General features: G+C 40.9%; 1 pseudogene; it reads right to left on the bottom strand.

Annotated features, from left to right (window-relative positions):
* Positions 1–8,566: 8,566 nt before the first annotated feature.
* LOC111737572 lies at positions 8,567–8,682 on the bottom strand (annotated as a pseudogene).
* Positions 8,683–9,833: the final 1,151 nt, after the last annotated feature.

The raw sequence follows: 9,833 nt of genomic DNA, 5'->3' as shown, positions 1-9,833 counted from the left end.
TGACCCAAAACTAACATATCTATATCTGATTATTAAGAGGAAGAAAAGGAGGGAGGGATGCAAGTAGGGAAGGAGGGAGGGAGACAGAGAGAGAGAGAGAGAGACAGAGACAGAGACAGAGACAGAGACAGAGACAGAGAGACAGAGAGAAAGAAAGAGAGAGAATGGAAACTGATGTCTGATTCTTACTCAGGACAGATTTTTTGGTCGACAGCTGCTCTTCCCTTCCGCTCATTCTCAAGATGGCCTGTGGCTTCATAGCGCTACTAACCCATTATGCAAGCACAATGATTCACAAAAGTCCTTCTTGTTCAGGTTCTGTCCCCACGGAGAAATCCCACAGTGACTACAGTTTTGAAAATAGAGAATGTAAATCATCTTTCCAAAAGTGAGAATGAAAATAGTCCCCGAGCACCCAGAAGCCCTCCCGAAACGCTGAGACGAGGCTAGCCGAAACGGTTACCGGGGAGAGTAAATGCGAGAGACGCAATTTCCCTTCCAGTAAATGCTTCTCCGGGAAAGGCGCTTGTTAACTCCCACTGAAAAATAGGCCTGCTGTCCAAGTCAGCAGCGAATTACAGAAGAAATGGTGCAAGACTTCGCAGCCCGCAGTGAACATCCCAGCTGCAGCGAAGTGGAGCTGTGAAATGACTCTTACATTTCAAGGAGAATTATTTTCTCTTTTTGCTAAGTCACGGAAATAAACAATCACATTTCTAAACTGCGAAAAACAGGAAGCAACACTGGGAAGACGTATAATACACACATTACTACCTACTCCCTGTAGCGTCATTAAGGTAGTAAACATGCGTGCATTTCTATAGCATCCGAAGTTAACGAAAGCATTTCACACGCTTCCTCTTAATTTTACATCATCTGTGAGAGAGCTATTTTCTGTTGTAGATGAGAATCTTACACTAAGTAGGTGTAAGGGACTTCCCTACAGCCACAAAGATGAAAAATAGGGAGGCTGAACTGGGGTCTCAGTCTGTAAGTCTAGTCCATGTTTTTAGATCCTGGTCACAGCTCTTGTAAAAATGTCGCAGAAGTCACAATCGTGTTATCATAACCCCGAATGCGCTTGTCTTTATCTGAACCCTTTACTGGCCTTTTGTTTAGGGTTTTCTTCTATCTGTAATGTGTCAGAAAATATTTGCTATGCATTTATGCATCTATTATTTTATAATACGAGCTTCTCCCCCGAAAGGATTCGATTTTTGGATTCATATAAATGTGTTAGAACCCAGGCTTTTCCCTTCATTAGCTCCGAGCGACTCACAGAACAGTCATGAGCCTTTTTTCCATTAAGGTCTGAAAAATAGCATTCTCCTTAGAATTATATGGTGTCCCTAGGGCCTGGTGAGTAGTGGGTGTTTAATAAATGGCAGCTCTTATTTTGGTTTCTACCCTAAGGCACATGAACATAGATCGTACGTGTACAAAGGGTAGTTAACATGAAAAATGAGAAACTAGAAGAAGGAGATGAGAACAGCACCAGGAAGCAGCAGTAATATGTCCCATAAGCGGATGAAGAGATAAACAATGTGATTCTCACGGACTGGGTTAGAACCTTTCTCTAGCTCCCTCTATTTCTCTTTAACACTGACTTTGTTCGAGGGTTTTTCCTCTCCTCAATTTTCTTTTAATTTCTTTAAGATTGCAGGCTCTATGAGGCCAAGAACTTCTTCCTTTCTCTATTGCCAGCATCTAGAAGAGTCAGGTACAGAGGACTTCTGTCATATTTTGACAGTTCAATAGCGACTCTTCCTTCTCGAAAAGCCACGCAAGCTTACTTTTGGAGAATCGCCCCTCCCTCCTTGCGTGCTGACTCAGTGGAAAGTAACTCTATATGCCCACAGTTCACCGCACAAGCCTGAAGGGCCAAATGCTTCTCCCTGCCCTGCTGCATACACCGTGGCAGGTCTAGGGCCTAAACTGAGCCAATGAAACTCTCTCTCCTGAAAGTCTGAAATTTGAGCGGATGTCAAAAATCCAAGACGAATATTAGAATATATTTCTCCCATAGACAGTGTCCTGATCGGCCTGTGACAGATCACCTTCCAGTATGTGCCATTTGCTTAGGTGACTCAGATTTGGTTTCTATCGCTTGAAACCAGCAACTTTACCATAAGAGGATATAAATATTGTTGAATTGCATTAAATTTATACACATTACCTATCAGTTTATCAGAGAAGTATATATATTTTCCTCCTAGCTCAAATTCTACAAAGAATTTACTGTGAGCTTCTGTATATAAAGCATATGCGATTTCACAGCCATTTGGGTGTACACGGTGGGAGATTTTTTTAAATAACCATTTATTATGTCAGAGCTTCAATAAAACTTGAGGATATAAGGTTGAGTCATAACTCATCGGGAATACGTTTTTTCGAGAAGTTAAGTTAACGAAGTACAATTGCTTTGTAATAGCTGGCTTGCTACAGCACAGAGCTCAGAAGAACTAAGGCTTTACTCAGATGGATTTTTGATAATCTTTCAAGAGTGATATTCAATTTAAAACTGAAATTCCATATTTAGCATACCCAGTATGAAGAAAAAATTATTTGTTTGTTTATTTGTTTGTTTTCTTAGGATTTTGTATTCTCTGACTAGATACTCTAACCCCTAAATTCAAATCCAGATCAACTCATGATTATAGTTGATTGCTTAAAAAAGAAAAACAGAAATATTACTGTTGGGCCTCTGTGTCTTTCCTAGAAAAACAGCATCAATACATTGTTTGGCAAACAATTTCTTTAATACTTGTAAGAGGTACAGGATGCAGAAACCATTACACTTTGCCAAACAGAACATTATCTTAAACAGAACCAACACCTCATTTGCTTTGGTCAAAGATCAAGACAACTGTTTCAAGAAAAATTATAACTTGGAGAATTTTTAAAAAATAGGTTAAAATAGAGTGTCATAAATGCAAAAAGTGAATGTAATTTAAAGAATGCACAAATCAAATAAAGGATCACTGTTATGTTAACTGTGAGGATGGAACAGAGTCTGGCTGGAATTTTAAAAGTAAATAATTTAAGCGGGAAATATTTGTATAACTTCCAATCATGCCCAGAATGAAATTTCTAGAAATATTACCAGACTAAGAAACAAGATATTCTGGTTATAGTCCAAAATTTTTCAAGAACCTTAGATTCTTCATCTGTAAAACAAGAGAGTTGTACGTATTGATCCTCAGTTTTCTGATCTCTCTAATGTTCATAGAGATAAAGCTGCCTCATATTACACAAGGCTGCATTCCTTCTGATAGTATAGTTTCATAAACACTACTGAGAACACAATGTGGATCAGACACTGTAACAGGCTTTAGATTTTTAAGGCAGCTCTTGGTAAGATCACGTAATTCAGGGGAAAAGCGAACTTTAATATTACCCTAGCTTTTTGCGTGGAAGAACTTTCTGGACCAAGGTGCATGAAGAAGAAACCCAACCAGATAAGGCCAGTCTTGCTGACCTGAGTAACCAAGGAATTCGATTTCAGCGAAGCCTGAAATGGATGTGATTTTTAGGGCAGAATAAAAAAGGGGAGAGAGCAATTCAGAGAAAGAGTTTGAGACGCTAACATTAGGGATCCCCTTGAGTATTTGGCTGATTATTAAGCTTAACTTGTTTAGGGTGAGACTTCATGAGACCAGATGAAGTACAACCACCGGGGAAAGAGTGATTGCTGGAGATCAGTAAGCTGAACAGACCTGGAACCAACACAGGGCTGGGAGATGTTCAGCTTCCAACCTACCATGATAGAATGGTGTCCCAAATGCCAGGGGCATTCATTATGAACCCTGAGAAGATCACACATTATTATACCTTAGACGTAGGAATAAACTAGCCCTATGATAGACCACTTTAGCAAAACTTAAAATTAAGTTTTGGAAGGATCAAGTGGATCTTTCAGCCAATTTATTGCTTGCCAAAACAAATTTTAATACTCGTTAAAGAAAGATAATAAAATTCAGACACTCAGAAGCATAACATTCAAATGTGTAGCACCCAATCTAAAATTGTATAATCACGTCAATAAACAGACATGATTTCAACATCTGTTCTTGATACAAACTCTCAGCTAAAGAAGAATAAAGGGAATCCATCAAAACCTACAGCTAAAACCATCCTTCATGATGATAAACCAAATGCTTTCTGTTCCAGAATGAGAACGAAACAAGAATTCTGCTCAACATCAGGAGGGATCGTTCCCTTCCTGTGTGAAGGAAGATCTGCCTCATCTGCCTCGTGCCTTTCTTCTTCCGGGGCAGCTCAGTGACCTCTAAGCGGTATAACTTGCAGTCAGAAACCTAATGGATTAATTAGTGTTTCCTTCCTAAAAGCTGACCTAGGCTACAAAAGAGAACCTTGGAATTGGAAGGGACCATTGAATTATCTGGTCCAGATCTTGGAAAGGAAATTTTTCCCAGAACGAGAAGTAATGCCCCCAGGGACTGGTGGCAAAGTGCATTTCCTGCTGAGATGCTGAGTTAAAATGCACGTTCTTGATGGAGGGGCTGCATCCGAGGAGGACACCACGCCCCTTGGTAGCCGACACTTGTGTTAAATGGCCCTCTTCTTCTTACATAGGGAAAAAAAAAAGTCAATTTGAAAATGCTTCGTGTTAGTGAAATTTCTGGAGACATAGTCAGTTTGTTATTGTTTATACAATAAAATTAAACTCCTTCATTTGGGCTCAATTTGCATTTCAATCCTCTCTTAAGTATGTTGCAATCTTATGAACTAGTACATTCTCCATAGCACAATCATTCTGGACCTACCCCTCTCATGAATGTGGTCTCCTTCCCTCCCCGCTTCGTTGATTGTCAAAATGTGTCTTATATTTTAAAGGCCAACTGAGATATCTCCTCCTTTTTAAAGATTCTTTTTCTTTCTGGGTACTGTTTTCCTCTTTGATTCTTTAGTATTTTGTTTCCGTAACACAACACACCAGAGTCAAAAACGCATCTTGTTAGAGTTGTCTACCTCTACAGGTATTTTTCCCCCCAATTCTCTCATAGTGCAAAGCTTGGTTTATGAAACCAATGTATTCGCTCAATCAATGTTTGATAAATTACATTGAATTAACTTTTTTTTTTTTTTTTTTGCTGAGAGACAGTATAATACAATGGAAAGCGCTTAAGATTTTAAATTGTAATGTCTGTGTTCAAATACTATCCTACTAGCTATGTAACTTGATGTCATGATCAAGAGAAGCGCCTACCAAAGAATCACTCTTGAACGCATTTTTGACTTTCCACAAGGCCGGGTTTATTGAGTGCAACCTTCTCAGATACACCAGTCAGGTACCACACACAACACACAACACACTGGGAGGGGAAGCGCAGAGTCTCACACCACAGAGCAAGGGGATGAAAGCCCTTAGCGTCTCCAAAGCGAGCTCTGTTGACTGGCGGCGCAGAGAGCTACGTGTTGGTCCTAAGCCTGTGGCTATGATGGGCAGGAGGCCAGAGTCTTCAGATCTCAGCCCAGCCCTCCCTAATGCCTTCGGGTCAGTCTTGAGCATCATCTGTCTGAGGCGTTCCACTCATATGGACTTTATAAGGTGGGATGCTTATGCTCATCGGTCCCTGCAGTCAGAGGCTTATCAGCGGCAGTTGTGGCTGAGGGTTCTGTGGTTTGGGGCAGTCCGGTCATACCGTAAGGGCATTCCCTTTATGTACCAGTTGACATGACTGTCATGGCTCCCATGGAATCCATTCTGTAAAGTCCAAAAAGTCCTTGATTCTTTATGCTCCGTACACCTGGCAAGTTGTGCCTAACCCTGCTAAAGCATCAGACTTTTCATATGTAAGATCTGGATACAAATGTTTTAACTCACAGATTTATGGTCCAGATTAACCAGAAAGCTGCAAAAAGTGTGTTGTAAACTGCAAAGCTGTGTACATATTACTGTTAAAAGCTCCCAGTTGATTTTGGGTCATGTTTGATCAAGGCAAATATGGAACTTTATGCTGTTATTTCAAACTAAACAAGCTAGCTGCCTTTGCTTCCTCAGACGCAGACCCCCTACTCACCATATCACAGCTGGATAGAGCCCGCTTTCCGATTCAATGCCTTTTTATAGCCATTTTTCTCACAAGCCAACAAAACAGAACACACTCTTCCTACTGCTAATCAATGCCACATGTAGTACAATGAGCAATTAAGCCCAGAAAAAGGAAGAGGACTTTAATAATAGAACGCTTGATTACTGAGAGATTAGAACCTGAAATTGTGTTTGCATTCTCTGTTGGAAGGTATAATTTAATTAGCCAACTTGGAAAGAGTTTAGATGTGACGGAAAACTAATATTCTACTTCTGTAATTTTACCGTTTCTTTCTTAAAGAAAGAGTTTCTGAATAAAGTTTCTAAACAAGTAGATATTAGCACCTGGGTTGATCTAGATCATGGGACCCATTCTGCCTCCTCATCATAGCAAAATCACCTCAGAAGTGTGCCAGGTCAGATGCCAATCTTTCTACCAATTGTTCCTCAAAGAACGTATTTGCAAATAATTTTTCCCTAATTGCCATCACCTGTCCAGAAAGTTAAGCATCAGCCTAGCTCTGCCACACAATCAGGGCCCTATTATTCTTTACTTCCCTTCTTCTGCCTAAGCAGTTCCTGGACACTCATTATACGTGTGGCGTAGGGACCTTAGGTCACCTTGGACTAAATATGCAGAGTGAAAAACCAGTTTTGCTAAACTGAATTCTTATTCAAATGGTGGCAGTGGAATAAGTCTTTGTTCACGTCTAACACATTGGGCTTCTTAGTGGAAAGGACCGCGTGTAGTTTATCCTTCGGAGGGTCCATCAACCTACTTGGAGGGTCAAAGTGAGGCACGTGAAGTGCCTCACTTCTTGGAAAACTTCACATGTGGTAGGAAGTTAGTTTTGGAGAGGCCAGTCCTGACTGGTTCTTCTCAGAAAGTAAAGGACCAAGAATTCTCAGCTGCTTAGCCAGATGCCAAGATTGTCACATTCCACTAGCTCAAAGTGATGTCTTAAGAGATGAGAGAGAGAACTGGCCTTGGGTTGGGTTCTAAACATTGCCAGCTGCTGAATAAAAAAGAAGCTCAACATACTGACATTCTAGTTTGCGATAAACCCCATTTTAGGGAAACAGGGAAGGAGAGCTGAGAGAATTTCATTCAAGCCACCGCCTTGGAGTTACTTCCTAGCTTGAGGGTAAAGACAGGACATAATCATCCCTCAGGGAGCTGACTCGGAGGAGGTGCTGGGCCCCAACCTTTCACTGTGAAGACCCCATAGGGTTTAATTTAGTCAACTTTATCCACCTTAGCTGTGAGAGATCTCACAGAAACGATACTCGGAACCACCCAACTGTAAGAGAACTCGAGTCATGAAACAGGGTGGTAGTCATGAGCTGGGGGTAGGACTGCCACATAAAATACAAATAGTCAGTGAAATTTGAGTTTCAGAAAAACAGCAATATTTTTTTTTAGGATAAGTGTGCTCCAAGTATGCAAAAATGATTTGTTGTTTACCTAAACTTCAAATGTAACAGGGAATTCTGTATTTCTACTTGGGTAATCAATCTAGCCACCCCAGCTGAGGAAATTCTCCTTTCCCTGAAGACCGGAGACTCTAGTACCTGTTCTCTTGTGACATCTGACGATGAGTTTAGGTGTCCTGTTGTTATCCACAGCCTCAGAGTCGCTTAGAAAGCAGACTTCCTGCTTTTGGAATCCTATATTCTCCAACACTAGCTCATAGCCTTCAGCAAGTTAACTTCTCTGTGCTTTAGTTTCTCCATTTGTAAAATGGCGACTATATTAATTGAACCCGTCATATTGTTGTCATGAAGATTAAATCAACAAGCACATGTAATGTTTTCTGAAAAGCGCTTAGAATATAGCAAGCACTCAGCAAATCCTTGTTGAAAAAAATAGTCATTTATTATTATTTTAGTAGTTCGACACTCTTAGGACCACAGTTTGTCCTGTTGGGTGGTAAATAAGAATGCTGACCGCCATGCCCCAATTACCTTGGCCTATCAATTTAAGAACTTACCATCAGAAACTAATTCGTGTACCATGCACAAATATCCTGTTCACATTTAGAAAGGAGCTGGTGTTTCTGTTAAGGCAGCAGTCACTTGTAGTGCAGAAACCGTCAGTCTGAAATCTGTTCAAGATAATGGAAATTGGCAGCATAGCTGAGAAGAGACAGGATGAAGCTGAGAACAGTGCAGATCTACACCTTTTTTTAATGATAGCATTCATTCACCAAGCTTCCAGACAAATCTTAAACACTGAGACTCTTTCTTCCGTCTTTTAATTAAATGTGTGCCAATGGTTCAGTGACCTTCTCGGCTCAGGGAGACCCCAGCATTCGCATTCTCCTTTGTCCTCAGCTCAGGACAAAGTGCCTTTCTTTTGCCTTTAGAGCTGCTTCCACTGTATCTGTTCCTAAAGGCTGTGTAGTAGGACATATTTCCTGCAATCTCTTGGTTTAATATTATTTCTAACAAACACATACGGGTGTTGCGCTTTTATACATTTTATTTATTTACTTTTTATTATTATATTTATGCCTACAGCACCTGGTCTTCCTAGGTGGTCTCCCATCTAAGTACTAACCAGAGCTGACCCTACTTAGCTTCCGAGATCAGACATCGGGCTTGTTCAGGGTGGCATGGCTGTAGACCATGGATCGTGGATCAACTGGGACGTGAACCCAGGGCCTTCCATGTGTAAAGCAGATGTGCTAACCACTACACAATGGAACCACGTCCGAGCTTTTAGGCATTTTAGATTTACTCTCTAGAGGATACTGAACAACAGAGCCCTGTCCAAGCACAATTGTGGGATGATGGGAGCATCGGAACTACAGCTCCAAAATGGATCTGCCACCTGGATCTTTCACCTCCCTATGATGTGATATTGTGCTGGTTGGTTAATCAATCTGGGTCTCGGTTTTCACGCCTATAAAAGGAACATAGTTCTCTTCCCTGTGCTGCCTACCGCATAGGGCTGTTATGAAAGTCTAATGGGATAATACATGCGAAAGAATTGTGCAAACCATTCAAACGCCAAAATGTTGTTATTTTTATTGTTATTAATTCTCACAGCCTGTGAGAGACTGAAAACTTGCCCGAGAGACATTACCGTATGCTTTCACACACTGGTTTGGGGCGCTTACACACCGCAAGAGGAACATTCAAATTAAAATTTTAAATTCAAGAGTGAACTATACTGTGTCTAAATCAAGTATTTTTTATTTCTATTGCCTGAGTGCAATCCAGGAAGTCACCCTTGAGATAATGCTACTTCCTCTCAATGAATTTGCCTGGCTCGTACGGTGAGATGTGAGTTTCGAAAAGTGGCTATGTACCATAAAGTTATAGAATCTCTCTTGGTACGATTTCCAATAAGTTGACCAAGATGACATTTTAACTTCCTGTGGCCAGAGTGGCATCCCCAGATGCCCTCTACCAAACTCCCAGCAATGTCAGAAATATAAGCAGAGCTAAATCAAAGAGTTTAATTGAAAGAAAAGTTTAATGGTGACTGATTCACAAAGGTTGGGAAACTTGGTTCCTTCTTCCCCTTGGTGCTAGCTTAACTGACACCACGAGAGGTTATTTTATACACACGCCTTCTGCCCGCGATCACCACGTCCCAGGGGACAGCACGGTTGTCTCCGCTTCTCTCTTTTGTGTCTCTTCAACCAATGGTAGCCATCAGCTGGACCCAGCCTTTTCTGTATCTTTGTAAAAATCTACAGGTAATTTACAGAACTCTTTTCATGTTTGTGAAATGGGAGGAGACCACAGTTCTCCTTCGCCAATTCACTCC

Source organism: Pteropus vampyrus, unplaced genomic scaffold (assembly GCF_000151845.1).
Source record: "Pteropus vampyrus isolate Shadow unplaced genomic scaffold, Pvam_2.0 Scaffold28, whole genome shotgun sequence".
Classification (NCBI taxonomy): Eukaryota; Metazoa; Chordata; class Mammalia; order Chiroptera; family Pteropodidae; genus Pteropus; species Pteropus vampyrus.
The sequence above is the reverse complement of the archived record's forward strand: the minus strand, read 5'-3'. Positions and strand labels throughout refer to the sequence as shown.